The 22,487-nt window shown below is 44.4% G+C and overlaps 1 protein-coding gene across 1 annotated transcript in view; it reads right to left on the bottom strand.

Moving 5' to 3' along the window:
* LPGAT1 (lysophosphatidylglycerol acyltransferase 1) overlaps nucleotides 1–18,147 on the bottom strand; it is a 113,924-nt gene extending 95,777 nt beyond the window's left edge. The window contains exon 1 of the mRNA XM_066361800.1: nucleotides 18,054–18,147. The gene's annotated coding sequence lies outside the window, so the exon portion shown is untranslated. The remainder of the gene's footprint in view (nucleotides 1–18,053) is intronic.
* Nucleotides 18,148–22,487: the final 4,340 nt, after the last annotated feature.

Below are 22,487 nucleotides of genomic sequence, written 5' to 3'. Positions count from 1 at the left end.
AATGTTTGGTAAAATTCCCCAGTAAACTCATCTGGTCATGATACTTTCTGTTTTAGAAGGTTAATGATTGATTCAACCTTTTTTCTTTTTAATTAAATTTATTGAGGTGACTCTAGTTAAAAAATTATACAGGTTTTGGGTGCACAATTCTACAATACATCTTCTGTATATCGTATTGTTTGTTTACCATCCCAAGTCTTCATCCATTCAATTTCTTTAACAGTTATAAACTTATTCAGATTACCTTTTGTGAGTTTTGACAGATTGTCTTTAAAAGAATTGGTTCATTTCATCTAAGGTTATCAAATTTGTGGGCATAGAGTTATTCGTAGTATTCTTTTATTATCTTTTCTTTTTTTTTTTTTGTATTTTTCTGAAGTTGCAAACAGGGAGGCAATCAGACAGACTCCAGCATGTGCCCGACCGGGATCCATCTGGCATGCCCACCAGGGGGCGATGCTCTGCCCATCTGGGGTGTTGCTCTGTTGCAACCAGACCCATTCTAGCGCCTGAGGCAGAGGCCATAGAGCCATCCTCAGCGCCCGGGCCAACTTTGCTCCAATGGAGCCTTGGCTGCAGGAGGGGAAGAGAGAGACAGAGAGGAAGGAGAGGGGGAGGGGTGAAGAAGCAGATGGGTGCTTCTCCTGTGTGCCCTGGCTGGGAATTGAACCCAGGAATCCTGCACGCCAGGGTGACGCTCTACCACTGAGCCAACCGGCCAGGGCTCTTTTATTATCTTTTAAAGTTCATGGGCCTTGTTAAGAAGACCAGCATGCTGTGGCACATCTCAGAATGGCTCCCTTTCACCTCCCCCTGCCAGAAACAAGAGGGCATTTTTTTCTGATATTCACTTTGACAACCTGGTAGAGTTCCCATAGGTACAATTGCCAAATGTGTTGGAGCCCCTAATGACTAGGTCCCCCTGGATTTCTCAGACTTGTCCATACTGAACCTCCAACAATTCATCAATTACAGTTCAGGTTTTCTTATCCCAGTACTGGGTCCTCTAAAGCTTGTTACTCATGGGTTTTTGCTTTGGTAAGTGATGAGTCTCTGTATTCACCTGTTTGCCTCTCCAGTTTTGGAGGCAGCGGTCTTCCCTGTGGGGTGCTCACTCACAGTCATGGAGTCTCAAGGGCATGCAGATGGAAGATCAGAGAAAACAGCTGCCCCCTTGAATTAGGTGTCATGGTTTTAAAAAAAGGGTCTGACTGTTACTGAACAAAGAGTTTCCAAGTCAGAAGATGTACTGGGTTTGAATAATGGGTTGTACATCAAGAGTGTTCTAATTTAAATTAATAATGACAAAGGGAAAGGACCTAGAGAATTTAAGGGGGAAAAAGTAATCAAAGGAGACTCAACAAGGATTAGAAGAAAAATATCCAATAAAATTTTTGAGTTGATTTTGGAATTTATATACTTATCTTTATTTCTCACTATAATCCTGTGAGGTGGATTTAAATAATACTTAGGTTTTAATAAGGTAACACTACCTTATTAAATATTAATAGACTTACAACAATCCCATGAAGTAGCTATTACAGATATTTATAAGATATTACCTTATTAATTATTAACAATATTTTGATGGAGAGTTACATTCAAATGTATAAAAAGCAGATATTGAATTTCCTCAAAAGCAAACCACCTTTAGCATTTCTGCTCCTTCTCCTCTCCTCCTCCTCCAGTGAGAATGGGCAGTGAGGAAGAGAGAAGAGGGGGTGGAAGTTGAAGCCAGACAGGCCTGGCTCTGACAGACTTGGAATCAGGCCCCGGCATAGTTGGGAAAATAGCAACTGAAAAGATCTTCTGAGAGACACAACTGATGCTCTCAGTCCTTGGTAACCTTCCTTTTAGTGTTCTGTGGGTGCGGCAGCTTGTTTGTGGGGGAGTGCAGTGAAATCTCAGGCCTATCACAGTGTTAGAGAGGTTAAAAGGTAGAGCATAAACAGAGATACTGTTAGAGAATTCATGCCATTCTAAGAAAGACCTGAATGTTATTCTCTGCAAAATAACAAACCTAAAACCCCAGAAGAATAAGACAGCAATCTCCCATAGGAAATATGGATTCCTAGAATTATGGAATATGGCATGGAAGACTTTGGTTGTTTAGGGAAAAAAAGACATACCTCTAATGTTATGCCAACTTGTCCTCATTGCTCAAGGGATTGTTTGAAGTTCTAATTTCAAAATTATCCAAACTTGTTGCTTTCTCTCTTACCATTGCCTGCTTTGGGCCACTCTATTATTCAATTGCAGGATTACCAATGAGTGGGCAAAGGAAAGGGAGAGAAAGATGGACTCACTTTCCAATAGAAATTTTGATGAAGGAATGGGGAAGAGGCCCTGGCTGGAACGTTTCATTGGTTAGAGCAACAGCCTGAAACGCAGAGGTTGCCAGTTTGATTCCTGGTCAGGGCATATATAGGAACAGATTGATGTTCCTGTCTCTCTCTCTCTCCCTCCCTTCCTCTCTGGCTAAAATCAATAAATTAAGAAAAAAAAGAATGGGGAAGAGGATAAAATCACTGGGTCAAATTAGTTTCATAGCTTAGTAGAGTGCTTCACACACCCACGACTGAAAGAATACTTGGAACCAGAATGGAGATTCCCTTGGTTCATTAGGATGGTTTGTTTGACTAGAGTATCAATTAAACATACATAGATCGTCTCTCCCCTGATGGTTTATAATATAAAGATTGGAGCACATGCAGCCATATTCATGGTAACTGGAACACAGGTAGGCTAAAGAGATGACTATAGTTATCCAGGGAAGGCAGACTGAAAACCCCCTCTTCTACCTTGTCCCTTAAGCCATCACATATGCTGTAATCAATCTCCTCATAAACCTCACCCAAAGTCTACTCCAGAGGATTTCTGAATGAAAAGAAATCTGTCCTTAGAATTAAGGCATGGTACTTGCCAGGAATCTTGGTTACTGAACAGACAGCATTAATAATATTAATAATATAGACACTCCCTATTAAGTGTGCTAAAGGTGGCAATTCATGGAAATAGTCTACATGATTCCTGATATATCCATTTAACCTCTAGGAGCACAGTTCATACTCAAGTAGTCCTCGTCCCCAGTTCTGATAAAATGAGTGTCTGGACAACCCAAACTGTAGGGGTAAATACTTTTGATTTCATGGGTCTGGAAACCTAATTTCATTTTATCTTAGCAGGTTCCATGATGCTTCCAAGGGTAACCTTGATGTCATGAGGAGCTGGAAGGCCCACCTCACCCCCTTTCCATCCACAGGATCAGAGAGTTGTTTAGTAGCCTCTACTCTGTCAGTCCTGGCCTCATTCCCTCTGCCTCTGCAGTTCCCAGCACATCACAGCTGGGTCCACGGCTTAAGCCTACACCCAGTCCTAGCTGCTCTTCCTCACATCCAGTTCTGGAGCCCACTCAAGTGGAGGCAGGGAGTTTGTCCTAGTTTATTCAGGGTGTTATAAGAGATAGCATACACGGGGTGGCTTATAAATAGCAAGAATTTATTTCTCATAGTTCTGGAGCTTGGGAAGTCCAAGATCAAGTCGCCAGCTGATTCAGGGTCTGGTGAGAGCCCACTTCCTGCTTAACAGACTGCCATCTTCTCATTGTGTCCTCACATGACTGAACGGGCCAGGGAGCTCTCCGTAGTCTCTTTTATAAGGGCACTGATCCCGTACACGAGGGCTCTGCTCTTGTAACTTAATCACTTCCCAAATGCCCTACCTCCTAATACCATCACACTGGGGGTTAGAATTTCAACATATGAGTTTGGGGAGGACACAAACATTCAGTCTACAGAACAGTTCAGTACTTACAGGCTTAGTCTCGCCTTACAGCCTCATCTCATGGGGCTGAGAAGTAAGTCTACTCTCCAAGATTGGAGTCTGGCTCCCTAGTTATGGCTGCTGGGTGCCTGTGCGACCTTCCCATTGCCTGGTTTCTTTGATTCCTGGGCTGCCCTGGGACTCAATATTCCTGAAGAATTCATGGAGGATAATTGTACTGACCTATGAGGCACACCCCCACAACCCCTAGTCCTAAATTTTGACCAGTTATCCTGCCCAAAATTCAGTGCTGAGGCTAGAAATCAAAGCTACTTATTTCATGACCAGAGTCATGAATCTACAGACTTTGAGTTTGGACTACAATCTCAATTTCCTCATGCGGCATTCCCTGCCTGCCTCCAGCTTACCTCCCACTGCCAAGTTTTCTGAAATCTTGATTAAGGTAACTAGGCCCTGCAGGCCTTGTGCCTGCTCTGCCCAGCTGGGCCTTCGTCCAAAGAACTTCGCTGCAGCCAGAAAAGACCCAGAGGTAGATTTCTTGTAAAGCTTGCTCAGGTTGCTTAAACTTCAGGGCCCCCGTGAACACTGGGAGATGGAGAGTATTATAGGTAGGAAGAAAAAGCCCAGTTGTTATCAAGAAGAATTTTTGCTGATAAAAATTGTCCACAGTGATCTCAAAAGAAAGAGATAAGAAGCTCCAAGTCACCACTATTTTGTTGTGATTTCTTTATTCATTCTAAGTGAATGGTCATTTTGTAACTAATTTTGGAATATGTATTCTATTTCTAAAAGAGAGTCCCCCAAGTTTTATAAGCTTCATGCCCACAAAGTCTGGACCTGCTTGGAAGACCCATGCCTAAGCCCCATATCCAGGAGATATGATTTCATTGATCTGGGGAAGTAGATCTCAGCTGAGATATTTTTTTCCCCTAGAGGATATCTGGCAATGTCTGGAGACAATTTTGGTTTTCACAGCTGAGAGTGGAGGGGGAAATATGCTATTGGCCTCTCATGGATAAGGCCCAGGGATGCTGCTAAACATCTTACAAATCAGGACACCCTTCCACAACAAAGAATTAACTGATCAAGAACATCGATCATGTCACAGATGAGAAGCCCTGATCTAGGAAGGGGACTCTGAGCATCAGCATAGTTCAGAAGCTTCCCAGTCAATTTGAATACACAGTGCATTGAGAATAACAGTTCTTAAGATAATAATAGTAGCGAACCTTTATGACTGAGTGCTTACCACGGGCCAGTCACTGTTCTAAATGAATTAGTTTGTTTAGTCTTTGGAATAAGCTTATGAGATAAGTACTATCATTGTTCCCATTTTACAGATGCAGTAACTGAGGTATAAAAATATCAAGAAATGTGTCCTGGGATTCAACCACCGACAGTTGGGCTCCAAAGCCTGAGCTGTTAACTAGTCTCGCATACCTGAACCTCCTTGGCTGACTTACTTTATCCAGCTAAGATCTCTATGGGAGAAGAGAGGGAAGGTTCCTGGTGGCTCCCACAGCCACAGTCCTCTGTCTGCCCCATCAAGCGGGAATGAAAGCGAAAAAAGGACTCAAAGTAGGTACAGTTGAGTTGGGGGGAGTATAGAACCACTTTGAACTGTGTGCCTAAGGAAAGCCTCCTCATTTGGGGTATTTGTTCCAGTTTCTCAGATATCTCTATGTCTGGTTCAATCTGCTAGATGTAATTTCTCAAAATGCAAGTGTGATCCAGAAGCAGCAGACCCACGTTTGGGTATGAGTTCTAAAATAAAAGTGCTTTGGCCCATTAGACTGTGAGTAAGTAATAGTGATTGTTGTCATCACCACCATCTCCAGAGCAGCAGTGGGCTGGGTGGCAGGGTCCCTTTTATAGACAGCTCTCTTTAATCGAAAGCCACGCCAAGCAGCTGTCAGAAACGCTGACTACCACCAGACTGGGGAAGGTACTGCCAAACGGGAGGAATGCAGACAAGTTCTGTGGCAAAATGGGAGAAATATGTAACCTGAAATGACTCTTTCTTTACTCAGTGTAACAAAATGCTCAAGAAAGTAGCAGTGCATTTGGAGTTCTTGGTACAATTTCACAAAACCTAGATGAAGAGGCCAGTTTCTGCCTTCAGGGCAGGCAGTGTGGAGGGGATAAGACAAGACGCAAGTATTTCTGCAATAAAATAGGCCACAGAAAGAGGTACCATAAAGGGCTGTCGCCAGCTTGGACGAGAACCCCAAGCCCTACGTGAGAATCATGGCCATGGCCAACTCCTCGGTTTCAGCCTGGCAAGACCCTGAGCAGAGAATGCAAGTGTGCCCTGCTTGGACCTCTGATTCACAGAACTGTGAGATAGTAAAATCGCATTGATTTGATCTACTAAGTTTGTGATAATTTTTTTATACAACCATAGAAAATGAATACAATAAATTACATTGATTGGTTTTGGGATGCTAAAGCAACCTTGTGATCCTGGCATAAATGCTATTTAGTCACGAAGTATTATCCTTTTGTATATGGCTAGAGTTGGTTCGCTGAAATTTTGGTTTGAATTGGTTCTACATATTCATGAGGGACGTGGTTTGAGGTGAAAGTGAGGAGAAATTTGACGGAGAAAGAAATGGAAGATGAGAAAGGAAGACATTACAGACAAGAAAACAAAATTAATAAACGGGAAAATGTCAGAGTAGGTTTGGGAAACGACCCAGAGTTCAATTCGCTGAATAACCGCCCACAGGAAGTCACGTGGTGGGGAACGTGTCTGGACAACTAGAGAGCAGACTGCATCCTTCCCTTGGGAGACGATTCAAGAGCCACTGCAGTTGCTGAGGGGCATAGCTAATGAGCAAGCCAGAAGCACTGTGTAGTTTGAAGTGCGCAAGGCAGAGCCTGGGGGTCAGTACAGAGGCCCTTGCAATTGTCTGATTCGAGGTCTTGAGGGCCTGAATCTGGCCATGGAAAGGCGAGGAGAGGAAGCAAGAGATGGAAGAGGAAACCTGCCCCTGAGCACTCAGCCTAGATGTTCAGTGGGCTCTACTCCCTCTTTAGACACTTAAAGACGTCTACAGCCATACCACCCTGAACGCGCCCAATCTCGTCTGATCTCGGAAGCTAAGCAGGGTCGGGCCTGGTTAGTACTTGGATGGGAGACATCTAAAGACATCAGCAGAGCTTATTTCGTCATCTGGGGATTGGAACCAACCAATGAAGGCAAATCTGGGTGGGAGCAACTGGTCAGCTGGAGATCCAGCTCCTTGTGTCCCTGCTAGATCCATGGTTGACCCCAGAGAGCAGTTATTACAGTTATTAACAGTGGCCCTGCAGCCCAACCCTGAAAGACCCCCAAGAAACGGGTTTAAGTCTGCTGTCCACTCTAGGATGACAGGTGATTCAGCTTAATACAGCAGTCCCCTCTTGTCTGTGGAGGATATGTTCCAAGACCCCCAGTGGATAGCACTGAACCCTATTTATACTAGTTTTTTTCTATATATACCTACCCATCATAAAACTTAATTTATAAATTAGGCACAGTAAGAGATTAACAACAATGATAATAAAGTATAAGTTATAATAATATATTGTAAGAAGTTATGTAAATGTGGTAGTATTAAGTAAAATACAGGTGACTTGAACACAAGCACAGTGATAGGTCAATCTGACAACTTAGAGGGCTACTAAGTGGCGAATGGGGGTTGGCCCATTGTGTGGAGATGCTGGACAAAGGGATGATTCACATCACGGGTAGGACAGAGCAGGATGGCATGGGATTTCATCACACTACTCAGAACGGCGCACAACTGAAAACCTATGAATTATTTATTTCTGGAATTTTCCATTTCACATATTTGGACCATGGGTGACTATGGGTTACTGAAATTGTGGAAAATAAAACTGCAGATAAGGGGGGATGACAGTAGATGAACCATGGGAGAGGGGACAAGGGGCTCAGGCAGCAGAACTGTGCGCGTTCAGGAAGGACTTGTCATGAAGCGTCTCTTGGGCTATGGTCCCAGTACAGGATCAGAAGCGGAGGCTGACAGGAAGGACTTCCCTGAAGGAAGCCATCACAAGCCTGAAGCTCATCCTACTGCAGAGGTGGAAGGGAAAGGAGCAGGCTTGGGGGAATGGAGCAGATTGGGCATTATTTTCTTGATCCCTGGCTGCGTGCAGGCTCCGTAGGAGACCCCATATCTGTGAGTGCTCTGGGCAGTCACCCCATAACGTCCTCCAGGAAACTGCCCTTTAACTGCATTCATTCTCCAGAGGATAGCTTTTGGTTTCACAGAAGAGGCAGTTTCCAATAATGAAATGCCAGCATCAGCCAGGAGTGAAAAGGTGCATCAGCTTATCTGACCCTCCTCCTCATGGGCACAAGACAGGTATCCCTAGGGAGGGGGAAAATGATGGGCTGAGATGGACTGATGAGGAGAGGTGAGAGCACGTTCTGAGACTGAACCAAAGAAGTGGCCAATGGGGATGGGCGTGTGAGGGCCCTGGGGTGACACTTGCAATGAGGTGAGACTCCAGTTCACAGAGTAGCTCAGGACTCACTCTCACGCTCAGTGTAGCATTCCATCACATTCTCTTCTGAAGTGGTTTTGAATCATGTCCACTCATTCTTTCACCTGCCTTCCTTCAATTGGTGAAGGGAGCTTGAGTCCCCTTCCCTTGGTTAGGGGCTGAACTTAGTGACTGCTTCTAATGAACAGAACATGACAGGAGTAGCTGTGGCCACTTAAAGACATTGTGCCTTCCATCTTGGTCACTCTCTCTGGATCACTTTCTTGGAGGAAGCCAGGTACCATGTCATGAGGAGAGGTCTGTGTGGCATGGAACTGAGACTGTGAGTTTAGCTATGTGAGAAATGGAACTTCTGGTCAGGATGTAACGGTCAGGTTACATCCTGACCGTAACCTCACAAGGGACTCTGAGTAGAACCATCTTGTTAAGCTGCTCTAGAATTCCTGACCAGAAGAAACTGAGATAATACATGTTTGTTGTTTTAAGCAACTAAATTTTGTGGTAATTTGTTAAGCAGTGAGAGAGAACTATTACACATTCTAATCAGTTTCAATTAGCTGTGTAAGGTCAATGTAGTTCAGTAGCTCTTGTCATGGAAGGGCCTAGCAAACAAAAATTATCAAGTAAGTCCTTGCAGAATGGCATGGCTGGTTAGAGCACTGTCCCAATATGCAAAGGTTGCTGGTTCAATCCCCAGTCAGGGCAAGTACAGCAACAGACAGATGTTTCTGTCTCTTTCTCCCTTCTTCTCTCTCTAAAATCAATCAATTAAAAAAAAAAAAGATTATTGAGTAAGACCAATCTCTGTATTTCACAGGCAGGAAAATGAAGTCCCATCTGCAAAAGGGCTAAAGCGCTTTGCTTTATTTGTTTAATTTTGCCTGCTCAGAGTAATGCTTTTGAATTACGGCATAAAAAGTTGTGTGGTGGAGCTCACAAATTTATGCAAAACACTGACTGGAAGGGAAACCATTATTCAGCGTCTGAACAGCAGCGTTTTGCCTTGCCTGAGGATAGAATGTCAGGGGGTGTAACTGAGCAGGAATATTAACTGGGAAAAGGGACATGTTACTGTTTGGGGGGTAAATCCATGGAAAAGCTGTTTCCTTTTGCCTGGAAGCAGCTCAAACAGAAAGATAAATCTCAAAACTGATGACAATACCCTTGGCCTTGCCAGAGAGTGGGCCACCACTTTCTCATCCACTCTGATCCTGGAAAGGTGACTCTGGGTTCACCAGTCTTGACATGATGCTTCAAAAACATGTGAACAACCAGGCTTGATAGGAACAAAATATTTTGAAAATGAAAGGCACTGTCTTAGCAAAGTGCCATCTAGACTCAGAATTCTGGGCTCACCTGGAATGGGTTTGTTCCTGGACCAGAAGGGGATTGCTCAGTTGGGTAAGCCAGTCATGAGCAGGGCAGTCAGTAACCATACCTGAAAGGTCCCCACAGGCAGCTCTCTATCAGCGCTAGCAGAGGTTTTCTGAGCCCGAGGAGACCGTGAAATATTGGAGGTGGACGTGAGTGATCACTGGGACTGTGCTGGGGAAGGTGGGACTCCATCATTTTAGTTCTTTTCCTGGGGCAGGGCAGGCAGGGGTTAAAGGGTTTGCACAGTCCGGGACCTCAACTTCCTCAGGATGTTTTCCTCTTTCCCTATCGGAGGTGATCCCTCCACACTCTGAATGCTCCTTCTACTACATCTGTACATTCAGTACAGCACCATGATGTCATGTCATGCGTTGTACTGTCGTGTTACACTCCCTCGTGGTGGCTACTGCGGTGTGTCACTCACAGCTGCAGGGACACAGCACGAATGTCCCCAGCTTCTGGGACTGTTGTCTGCTGAAAGCTCACAGCTGGGTCCCTCCCATAAATTTCCCTCCACAGAAGGGAAGTTTTGTCCAAGTTTATTTTCCCTCCTTGGGGTAAGCCTGCATGCAATGACATTCAATAGAGAGTGCAAAGCAACTATGAGTTGATACCTCACTCGCCTCAATTCAGGACACCTCTGCAGGGCCATCTCCACTTCAGAGCTCCCGTGGGCTCGGCTGAGGCTGTTGTTGCATTCCAGTTCAACTCCCACCTCTGCCCTGTCCTGGCTTCCTCAGTCCCACACAGTCCCCAATAAAATTCCAGCTCCCAAATCTCCAGCTCAGACCCAGGGAACCTGAACCCCATGAGACTGGAAGCTTATTGAGGAAGGGGACTTGCCGTCACATTCTTAGTACCCACCCCCCCCTCTTGTCCTGCTCCATCACCCCAGTATTCAGCACAGTGCTGCACAGAGTAACCCTCACCAGATTGCTGATGGATAGGGACCAGACGATGACTTGGACAAAGCCTGTCTCTTCGCTTTTTCCCTTTACATCCAAAGTAAACACTGCATATCTTCTTGTCTCTAATATGCAAACATTTATAGAATTTACAGATAATATGCCCTGGCCAGTTGGCTCAGCGGTAGAGCGTCAGCCTAGCGTGCGGAGGACCCGGGTTCGATTCCCGGCCAGGGCACACAGGAGAAGCGCCCATTTGCTTCTCCACCCCTCCGCCGCGCCTTCCTCTCTGTCTCTCTCTTCCCCTCCCGCAGCCGAGGCTCCATTGGAGCAAAGATGGCCCGGGCTCTGGGGATGGCTCTGTGGCCTCTGCCTCAGGCGCTAGAGTGGCACTGGTCGCAACATGGCGACGCCCAGGATGGGCAAAGCATGGCCCCCTGGTGGGCAGAGAATTGCCCCTGGTGGGCGTGCTGGGTGGATCCCGGTCGGGCGCATGTGAGAGTCTGTCTGACTGTCTCTCCCCGTTTCCAGCTTAATAAAAAAAGAGAAAAAAATAAAATAAAAAAATAAAATAGAATTTACAGATAATATAAAAATATATAGTCTAGGGAATTACTTATGTAAAGTGTTTTCCAGGGAAATACACTTTTCAAACCCTGGAGAGTGTTAATTTTTAAAATGAAGAGGTGTAAGGCCCTGGCCCGGTAGTTCAGTTGGTTACGGCATCACCCCAATACACCAAGGTTGTGGATTCAATCCCCCATTAGGGCACACACAATAATCTACCAATAAATGCATAAACAAATTGATATTTCTCTCTCTCTTTCTTCCGCTTTCTCTAAAATCAATTAATAAAATTTTTAAATATGCCTGTCCTGTGGTGGTGCAGTGGATAAAAGCATCGACCTGGAATGCTGAAGTCACCAGTTCAAAACCCTGGGCTTGCCTGGTCAAGGCACATATGACAAGCAACCAATGAACAACTAACGTGAAGCAACTATGAGTTGATACTTCTCGCTCCCCCCCCACTCTGTAAAATCAATAAATAAAACCTTAAAAAAAAAGACTTATTTAAAAAAATAAAATAAAATGAAGAAGTATAGCCTATGCTCACTTTAACTTTTCTGTTCCAGGTAAGGAGGTCTTGTGTAAGTCAAGAACTGCATCATATAAATCTGTTTTGTCTTAGTCACTTTGTGAAATTTTTATTTTGAAGAAGAAAGTCAACAACCCATGCCCATGATTCTGTAGGCATTCTAGAAAGATCTATTTCCCGAGTCCTCCCTGTTCAGCTCAATGGTAATTTTGGCTAAGTGATTTTCAGTGGCAGTGCCTGTAGCCTAATTGGGGTTGTAATTCTGCTAATGGGTCCCAGTCAACATTCCCAGCAAGAGGTTTTGAGGCTTTGGCCTCAGGTGCCCAGGGAGTTGGCGTTTTATTCTTCTAAGGGCCTTCTGCTCTGCTTGATTAGCCTGTGGTCCCCTGTGTCATAGCTGCCCTCCCCAACACCCCAGGAGGATGCCAGAGTACACCTGTTTGAACGGGATTATAGATTACAGGCACACCTCAGGGACATTTTGGAGTTGTTTCCAGATCACCATAATAAAGTTAGTCATATGAATTTTTTGATTTTCCAGTGCATAAAATGTTACATTTATGCTATACTATAGTCTATTAAGTGTGCAATAGTATTGTGTCTAAAAAAAATGTACCTACCTTAATTAAAAATACTTTATTGCTAAAACGCTAACCATAATCTAAACCTTCAGCAAATCCCAATAAAAAAAAGCAAGATTTGCAAAATGCAATAAGGCAAAGCACAATAAAATGAGGTCTGTCTGTACATAGACCCAGGAAGTAAAGGTTCTTTGTTGGACTGGTTAATATTTTTTTTGCAGCCCCAGGATTTAGCCCAGGGTTTGGTTTAGAAATGTGTGAATGAATAAACGAACATCAACAGAAACATGACTATTGCTCCTTGGGAAAGTGAAACCCCACAGCGGGTCAGTCTAGCAAGCAGGATGTCTTTCCACATTCTTTGCCGACAAGAAGCATCAGCCTGTGATCCTTAATTCTTCATTCAGAGAACAATGCCCTTTATAGATTTTCTTTTCTTTTTTTGACAGAGACAGAGAGAGAATCAGAGAGAGAGGGACAGATAGGGACAGACAGACAAGAAGGGAGAGACATGAGAAACATCAATTTTTTGTTGCGGCACCTTAGTTATTCACTGATTGATTTCTCATATGTGCCTTGACCAGGGGGCTACAGCAGAGCGAGTGAACCCTTGCTCAAGCCAGTGACCTTGGGCTCAAGCCAGTAACCTTGTGCTTCAAGCCAGTGTTGGCTCAAGCTAACAACTATGGGGTCACATCTATGATTCCACGCTTAAGCCAGCAACCCTGCGCTCAAGCTGGTGAGCCCGGGCTTAAGCAGGTGACCTTGGGGTTTCAAACCTGGGTCCTAGGGCCTGGGACTGAAACCCTCGAATCAATCGAGCCATGGCTGTGGGAGAGGAAGAGAGAGAGAGAGACAGAAAGGGGAGGGGAAGGGATACGGAAGCATATGATCATTTCTCCTGTGTGCCCTGACCAGGAATCAAACCCAGGACATCCACACACCAGGCTGACACTCTACCACTGAGCCAACTGGCCTGAGCCTACACCATATTGTTTTATGCATTCATCAATAGATGAGCACTTAGGTTGTTTCCACATCTTTGGCTAATGTGAATAATGCTGCAATAAACACGGCAGAGCAGAAAGCTCTCTGAGATAGTGATTTCATTCCTTTGGATATATACCCAGAAGTGGGATTGCTGGACCATATAGTGGTTCTATTTTCAATTTTTTAAAGAACTACCATACTATTTCCCACAGTGCTTTTTCTACCAACAGTGCACAAGGGTTCCTTTCTCTTCACATCCTCACCAGGATTTTTATTTTAGTGAACTACTTCTGCTCCACCTTCTCCCCATGCCCTTCCCTTGCTCCTCAGTTACTGGTTCACTCAGCAATCAAGTACAGAGTGCCCACTGAGGGTCAGGCTCAGAGCCACCTCCTTGCGATACCGGAATCACACATCTGGGTGGTCCCCACCTTCAAGACCCCACAATGAAGGAGGCATGGAAGCGTGATGGAGTCAGTGCGATGATGGAAATGCCCATTCAAGAGAATGGAGGAGGAGCTCCAAACTCTAGGGGAGAGGAAAGTGACTGAGGCAGGTTTCCTAAGGCACAGATGCCTGCTGGGTCTTAAAGGATTAGTAGGCAATAGCCTGGTGAAGATGAGAGGATGCAAATGTGCATTTATGATTCACCCAAGAAGGGTACTGTGGACTTGTTGGGTACCAGGCAAGGTTCTGGGTGCTGGGGAGACAGCGTGAACAAAATGGAAAGTTCCCCCTCATGAAGCTTTACTTCTAGTGGGAAGAAGCAGATAATAAGCAAAATCAGTAAGTAAAATGTATATTATGTTGGAACGTGATAAGTGACCTTACTGCTGGTGGTGAAGTGGACAAAGCAATGACCCCAGAATGATGAGGTTGCTGGTTCAAGACCCCAAGGCTTCTGGCTCTGAACATGAGATCATCAATGTGGAGTCGCTCACTTGAACAAGGGAATTGTCTACATGATCCCACAGCTCACCAGCTTAAGCCCTGATATCATTGGTGTGAAAATCTCAAGGACTCTGGCTTTGGCAAGGGGACACTGGCTCGGCTCCAGTCAAGGCACACATGAGAGCAGTCAATGAACAACTAGAGTGAAAGTAACTTTGAATTGATGCTTCTCATCTTCTCTCTCCCTTCCTCTGGCTTACTCTCAAAAATAAAAAAATAAAAAAAAATAAGTGCTATGTAGGGAAAAATAATCAAGGAAGAGGATCAGTATACATGTGTGGAAGGGGCTGGTTTTAAAACACAGTAGCTTTAATATGGTCACCAGGAACTGCTATGTAAATACCAACCCCTTTCATCTTCACTGTAGCTTTAATTATTAGCAAAGTGTTTGACACCTATTAGTGCATTTAATTTTTAAAACTATCCTGGCCCTGACAAGTTGGCTAAGTGGTAGAGTGTTGGTGGCCCAGTGAGTAGAAATCCTGGGTTCAATTCCTGGTCAGGGCACACAGGAGAAGTGACCATCTGCTTTTCTACCCCTCCCCCACTCTCTCTCTTCCCCTCCTGCAGCCATGACTCAATTAGTTCGAGCAAGTTGGCCCAGGGTGCTAAGGATGGCTCCATGGCCTTGCCTCAGGTGCTAAAATAGCTTAGTTGTCGAGCAACAGAGCAATGGTCCCAGATGGGTAGAGTATCCCCCAGTAGGGAGTTTGTGGAGTATATCCCAATTGGGGAGCATGCAAGAGTCTGCCTCACTATCACCCGTCTTCTCACTTAAAAAATAAAGAAAAGAAATGTATTGTCTGTCTCATTGTTCTGGAAGCTGGAAGTCCCAGTTCAAACTGTTGGGAGGGCTGGCTGGCTCCTTCCGAGACCTCTCTACTTGGCTCATAGGTGGCCGTTTTCCCCACTGTCTCTTCACATGTCTTTCCTCTATTTGTCTGTCTCTGTCCAAATTCCCCCATTTTTTTATGACGCCAGTCATATTGGACTAAGGCCCATCCTAATGACTTCATATTAACTTGATTATCTCTTTAAAACTCTATCTCCAAATAAGGTCACATTCTGAGGTCCTGGGGGTTAGGACTTCCACATATGAGCTGGGCCAGGTGGGGAGGTAGAGGGCCACAGTTCACCCATAACACTCCTCCAGTCACTGAACTTTAGGTTTCACAACCAAGACATGTAAGCTGGTACTGGCTGACTCAGTGAGGCTAGAAACACAAGAGAGCCTATGCTATGCATGAGTTACTCACAATTCATAAACCTGCTTACCTAGGATAATTTATCCAGGAGTGAAGGAGCTTAATGTGAAGGTTTCTACCTGACTCATTGAAAAGTACATTTTTTTTTTTTTTAAGAAAGGACCCAAAAGCTCTAGATTGAATTAGACTTTGATCCCAGGATCTGTTGCCTCTGAGTAACCCTGAAAAGTCTGGTAGTTTCATTTTAACAATAATCAAGGCCTGGGCCAACTACTAATGCAATGACTGAGAAAGTGGATAGAAGGAACAAGAGAGAAAAGACAAATTAGATGGGTATGAATGCAAGGAGAAGAAAGGAGGGTATTGGTTACTTCAGCAATTGTACCTTCTGGCTAGATTAAGGTGACATGTAAATATGCTTTGGAAGCTTAAAAGTGTTGGTCCTAGACAGTTGGCCCACTGTTGGCCTGGCGTGTACAAGTCCCAGGTTTGATTCCTGGTCAGGGCACACAGGAGAAGTGTCCATCTGCTTCACCATCCTTCCCCCTCTCCTTCCTCTCTATCTCTCTTTTCCACTCCTGCAACCATGGCTTGATTGATTTGAGCACATGGGTCCCAGGCACTGAGGATGCCTCCATGGAGCCTCCGCCTCAGGTGCTAAAAAATAGCTCAGTTCTGAGCATGGCTCCAGATGCGCAGAGCATCAGCCCCCGATGGAAGTTGCTGGTGGATCCCAGTTGGGCACATTTAGGAGTCTATCTCCCCTCCTCTCACTTGAAAAAGAAAAAAAAAAAGGAAAGAAAGGTTACAAGTTATCAATTGTGAAGTGTTCTTTTCTAAGGTAGAAATACAAGGCACGTTTTTTTTTTCTTTGAACTGCCTTTTGACCCAGCTATCCCACTTTTAGGAATATACCCCAAGAACACCATAGCACTGTTTCAAAAGGAGAAATACACCCCCATGTTTATGGCAGCATTGTTCACAATAGTGAAGATCTGGAAACAGCCCAAGTGTCCGTCAATGGACGAGTAGATTAAAAAGCAATGGTACATATATACAATGGAATACTATGGTGCCATGAAAAAGAAGGAAATCTTACCTTTTGTGACAACATGGATGGACCTGGAAACTATTATGTTAAGTGAAATAAGCCAGGCAGAGAAAGAAAAATATCATATGACCTCACTCATTTGAGGAATCCAATGAACAATGTGAACTGAGGAACAGAATTGAGACAGAGGAGAGATCAAAGGGACCAGAGGAAAAGAGGACAGAGGGAAAGGGGATGACAGGATGGGATAAATCTGAAGGGAAGAGGGGAGGGAGATGTTGGGAAGGGGGCAAAGGAGATGTTGAGGGAAATATGGGGGGGGATGTATTCGGGCCAACACTAGAATCTATGTAAACACAATAAATTAAAATCAATTAAAAAAAAGAAAAAAAAAGAAATACAGGCATGAACCTTTTGGAGACTGGTACTGCTGGGTTTTCTGGCAGACTGCTTTGCAGCCTTTCCCTCATTTAATTTTCTAGTACAAATAAAATATCATAACTCTTATGTGAGTCAACAGCATCCATTTTCATTGCTTTGAGGAGGCTGCTTTTTTTAATTAGCACGTGTGAAACTTTCCAAGTCACACTGACCTCCATGCTAACAACCTAACTGACAGTGTCAGATTGGAATGTTCCACTTTCTCCTGAGTTCCAAGCAAACTTCCTGTTGAAGGCAAGAGAGTTGGAACAGATGTCCCTAGCTCTCAGGTCTCATTTCTCACTCCTACCTTGATCTAAGACCCCTGAAAATAACAATTCAGCTGTGTTTGAGACCAGTGATTCTCAAAAGCTACCCAAGGCTCACCTGACAAGCTTCAAACTGACCCAAGAAAGCAAATCTTCCCTTTAGTCCTTTGGGACAAACTGTTTACAAATCCATACATTCCCATTTTTTGTACATCTAAGGCTTACTAATGGCTTGCTAAGTGAATTATTAAAGGTTAATCTAATTTGGAATTCATAGACCAAAAGCAACAAGCAACCAAATTTCATTAAGGATTCTAGATTAATATTCCACCAAAGAGCCCAGCTTCCAGGGAAAGTTCTGATGGAGACTTGCCCACACATTGACATTCTCTGGACTGAAACTGTCATTAGTCTACTGTCAGCGTGGCCATGTGTGGGTCAAGGTCCCCAATTGCTGCTATTTTTGTTTTTAATTATAACTCACCATTAACGCACCTTCATCATTAACAAATTAGTTACGGTTTGTTTGGTTAACCTTAATTTTGGCTGGTATTGCATATTTGCTTCAACTGTATTTTTTGGCCTTTAACTTTCCAGTGATTATTCCTAAAGACAATTATGCATTGCAATTTGAATATAAATCATTTATGCCCTAATTGCTAAAGCACATGTACACTTAACCCCCCCCAAATATACTTTACAATGGCCTCTTAACAGTGCCCATGAGTTATTTTTCCATTGGTACAGGAGAAAGAATAGGGTTAAAAGTGGACTCAAGTAGAAAAAAAAAAGATTGAAAGCCACTGTTTTTGAATAAACAACTGGATATACTGCCCATTTTGCAAATAGCTTATAAATGGCATGTGCAAAGTCATCTCCTTTCGTAGATGCCTGGAAAATAATTATCTCCACTTACCTTTTCCAATATCCCCTCAGCTGCAGGCTCACTGCGGTTGTAGCAGGAAGCAGTGAAGTCTGAGGGATCAGGCAGGTGAGCAGTGACCAGGACTGGGAGCAGGCGGGGCTCTTCTGAGCAAAGGTTTCAGGGCAACTGTAAATATGAGTGGTAGAGTCACAAACAATGCCAAGCTCTGCAAATAGTGGCCACAGCTCCCAACAATCAGTTTCTGTGCAGGGTTGTGAGAACAGCTGGTTTGCACATCAGTAAATAGCCAGTGCCCAGGAAAGCCCAAAGTGACTTTGGGAGGCTGGTCAACTGGGGTTTCTTTGGGGATCCAAATATTCAGGAATCCCCCAAAGTGGGTCTGAGCTGACTTAAAGCACAATTGAAGTCTCAAATACTCCCTCTTCTGTGGATCCCACTGAATTTTATTTGTATCTTTGTTGTAGCATTGTTTTCTGTCTTGCTTTATAGTGGTTTTTAAAGGTCTAATTTCCTCACAGAGTTTGTTTCTTGGGGACAGGACCAGGTTTTACCTATCATTAGGGATCCTGGCTCACCAATGATTGACTAAATAAATCACTTTTGGACAAGTTAATTCTCTGAGCCTTGACTACTTCATAAGATTGATATCACAGTGAAAAGAGTCTATTAGAACTCTCTTTGTTCTAAGTACTGAAAACAGAACTCAAGTTTACATAAAAAAATGTATTGGTACAAAAGTATTAATTCAGAAACTAAAATAGCTTCAGATATCTTTCTCCTTCTCTTTGTCTCTCTCATAAATGGATGGATGGATGGATGGATGGATGGATGGATGGATGGATGGAGAGGTTGGTAGGTAGGTAGATACAATAGCTAGATACATAGAGATACAGAGATATGTATATCAATTTCTTTCTCTACTCACACACATACACACAAATAAATTCTGCTTCTTTCTGTGATTACCCTCATTTTCTCCTATTATAAATGAGCTTCCTCCTTACAAGTGGTGGCAATGGTTGTAAACAGTTTTATTTAAGTTCTGCTTAGTAACCCAGAGGAAAACCCGTGTCAGTATATACAAGCCCAAGGATGCCTCTGATTGGCCAGATCTAGGTTGCTATGCTCATCCTTGGGAGGAGAGAAGGCTTTTGTGATTGGCGGGCCCACCAAAATTTTCTGGTAGAGTAGGGAAAGGAAAGGAAAAGGTATTTGTAACTGCTGTTACCAAAAGTAAGAATTTGGGACAGGGGAGAGCTGAACTTGAAAAGACATAATACCAACTGTCCATTCCAATCAATGGGATGCTATACGTAAGGCAACAGTCCCTGGTACCAAAATAGACATTAAACTGAGCCACCTATTTCTTTCTTTTGGCAGTTTCCAGTCCCTCTGTTCTTCTTGGTGCTCCCACCTGAAACTGCCCAGAAACCGTAGACAAAGGGTGTGTGTGTGAAAGAGAGAGAGAGAAAGAGAGAGAGAGAGAGAGAGGACCCTATCCTGCTTGAATCCCTCCAAGAGCAGGAGAGAAAATACGCTTAATTTTTGGAATAGAAGAAAGGTTCACAGGGAAGTATGAAAGCTGTAGTAGGAAGGAAAGCAAGCAAGGAGAGGCCATTAATAAAGCCTATTATCTTGGTGCTTGAGGAATTATGAGCTGGGGCACAGCAAGTCCCATTACAATTAGTGGCAGGGTTCAGAGAGGTGCCAGTTGACTGACAGGCAGGGTTTCTTTTTTCTCTCCCCTCCCCCTCCTCCTGCTTTTTGTCTTCTCTGCTGTTTCCACAGTATCAGAGAACCAGGCACTGTTCCTTCCCTCGCCAGGGGCTTGGCACAGGGAGTGCTCCAGTCAAGGGCCCAGGTGTTTAAGAAGTGGAGAGTGATTCACCGCAGCCTTGGGGGTGGGGGGCATACTAGGTTTCATTTCAGTAACCTGCTCCATGAAGCTTTTCTTTTCTCGTTGCTTATTAAGATCACTTTGCGTGGTTTCAGCTTGCACAGCCATTGTTACAGTCAGGGGCGGAGAAGACACCTGTAGAGGAGGGTGGTTGATGGACCAGGGCTTCTGAGCATGCAGCAAATGTGGCCCCGACAAAGGATCCAGAGCCCGTGGGAACCATTTCCCCCAGGACTGGGAGACATCAGCACCTTCACAAGGATTTGTGCTGAGTCTTTGATTGTTTTGTTTTGTTTTGTTTTTTCCATTCACAGCATATTCCAATGTGCAGAAAGAAGGAAGTAGTATGTGGATTCCAGATTTCTTGGCCATAGCTGGGGGCTAACTGGTACAGGAGGTTGGGTGGAGGAGAGTCAGCAATGGGAGTTTGAGGACCTCCCTCCGCGCAGTTGTCACGTGCAGGGAAGAGAATGGGATGTGCAGTCAGACCTGAACTGCAGCCTGACTCATCGTGATTCTCTCACTGCGTGACCGCAGACAGGTCACTTCGCCTCTCTGTGCCTTAGTTTCCTCCTCTGGAACAATGAAGACAGCAATACTTCATAGGGTTGCTGACAGGATGAAAAGACCAACACTGTTAATGTGCCATTCCACTTCTCCGGGTCTGCTACCTTCCCCAGGAGGCAGAAGACTGCATTGTTAAGAACCCAGACTCTGGCCCTGGCCGGTTGGCTCAGCGGTAGAGCGTCGGCCTGGCGTGCGGGGGACCCGGGTTCGATTCCCGGCCAGGGCACATAGGAGAAGCGCCTATTTGCTTCTCCACCCCTCCCCTCCTTCCTCTCTGTCTCTCTCTTCCCCTCCTGCAGCCAAGGCTCCATTGGAGCAAAGATGGCCTGGGCGCTGGGGATGGCTCCTTGGCCTTTGCTCCAGGCGCTAGAGTGGCTCTGGTCATGGCAGAGCGACCCCCCCCCTCCCCCCGGAGGGGCAGAGCATCGCCCCCTGGTGGGCGTGCCGGGTGGATCCCGGTCAGGCGCATGCAGGAGTCTGTCTGACTGTCTCTCCCCGTTTCCAGCTTCAGAAAAATACAAAAAAAAAAAAAAAAGAACTCAGACTCTGGAATTTGGAATTTGATAGAGCTGGGTCCAAACTCCCATTCTGAATTACAAATCGAGGCAATGATGCGTGAAATGATGAGATGTCTGGGATTTGCTTCAAAATAATACAGGCAGGAAAGAGCCAGTGGGGTGGCTTTTGGCTTTCTTGCAGAAACCAGATTGGCCATGAGTTGAAAATGGTTGAAGCTGGGTGAACACACTGGGGTAATTATACCAATCTGCCTACCTGGTCTATACAGGCAGTCCTCATTTTGCGTGGTTCTAATATGTATGGACTGCAGTTATCACGGTTTAGTCATAAACATGGGTCCCCCACAACACAGTTCAATTTCAGTTACCACTGTATACTAACTATGAGTAATCAACTAAAGTACAAACTTTGCCATTAACTCTTTGGTGCACAAATCACTGCGAAAACCAGATGCATATCAGGATCAGTGACTGGCCACAAAACTTTCAAAGTCTGTAAGTTGTTCAAACAACAAGTGCTGGCAAGGATGTGGAGAAAAGGAAACCCTCGGGCACTGATGGTGGGAATGCAGATTGGTGCAGCCGCTGTGGAAAGTAATATGGAGTTTCCTAAAAAATGAAAATGGACTGCCTTTTGATCCAGTGACTCCATTTCTGGGAATATATTCAAAGAAATCCAAAAGACTAATTCAAAAGAATATATGCACCCCCTATGTTCACTATAGTAGCCAAGATTTGGAAGCAGCCCATGTGTCCATCAGTAGGTGAGTGGATAGAAAAGCCGTGGCACATTTACACAGTGGAATACTACTCGGCCGTAAAAAAAAAAAAAGAAGGAAATCTTATTTTTTGTGACAGCACAGATGGACCTGGAGAGTATTATACTAAGTGAAATAAGTCCATCAGAGAAAGACAAATATAATATGATTTCACTCATATATAGAATTTAATGAACAAAATAAACTAATAAAGGGGAGGGGTGTTGGGTGGCTGAGTGAAAAAGGTGAAAGGATTAAGAAAAAAAACCCCTCATAGACACAGACAGAGGGAAAGTGGAGTGCAGGGTAGTAGCGGGTAAAGGGGTATAAACGGTGATGGAAGGAGATGTGACTTGGGGTGGTGAGCACACAATACAATTTACAGATGATGTATTATAGAATCGAACACTTGAAACATATAATTTTATTAACCAATGTCACCCCATAAACTCGATAAAAAAAAAACAAACCCAAAGTCTGTCCGTTGGTCACTGGTCACTGTCCATCTGTGGCCGAGTTCACACAGACAGGAAAGCAGGTGTCGAGTTGCCTCCTTGTCTCCTAGTAATAAACCTATGTGACATTTTACAAAAAATGAATAATCAAAAGAGTGGACTGGCCAACAAAACTAAAAATACACCAAAGAAATGAAAAGCGGTAACATTGGAAGTGAAACAGGAGCTGAACATGGATGGAATTACAGATCCCTAGCTGACTGCGGGAT

This window comes from Saccopteryx leptura, chromosome 2, assembly GCF_036850995.1.
Source record: "Saccopteryx leptura isolate mSacLep1 chromosome 2, mSacLep1_pri_phased_curated, whole genome shotgun sequence".
Lineage (NCBI taxonomy): Eukaryota > Metazoa > Chordata > Mammalia > Chiroptera > Emballonuridae > Saccopteryx > Saccopteryx leptura.
This window is presented reverse-complemented; position numbering and strand designations above follow the sequence as displayed.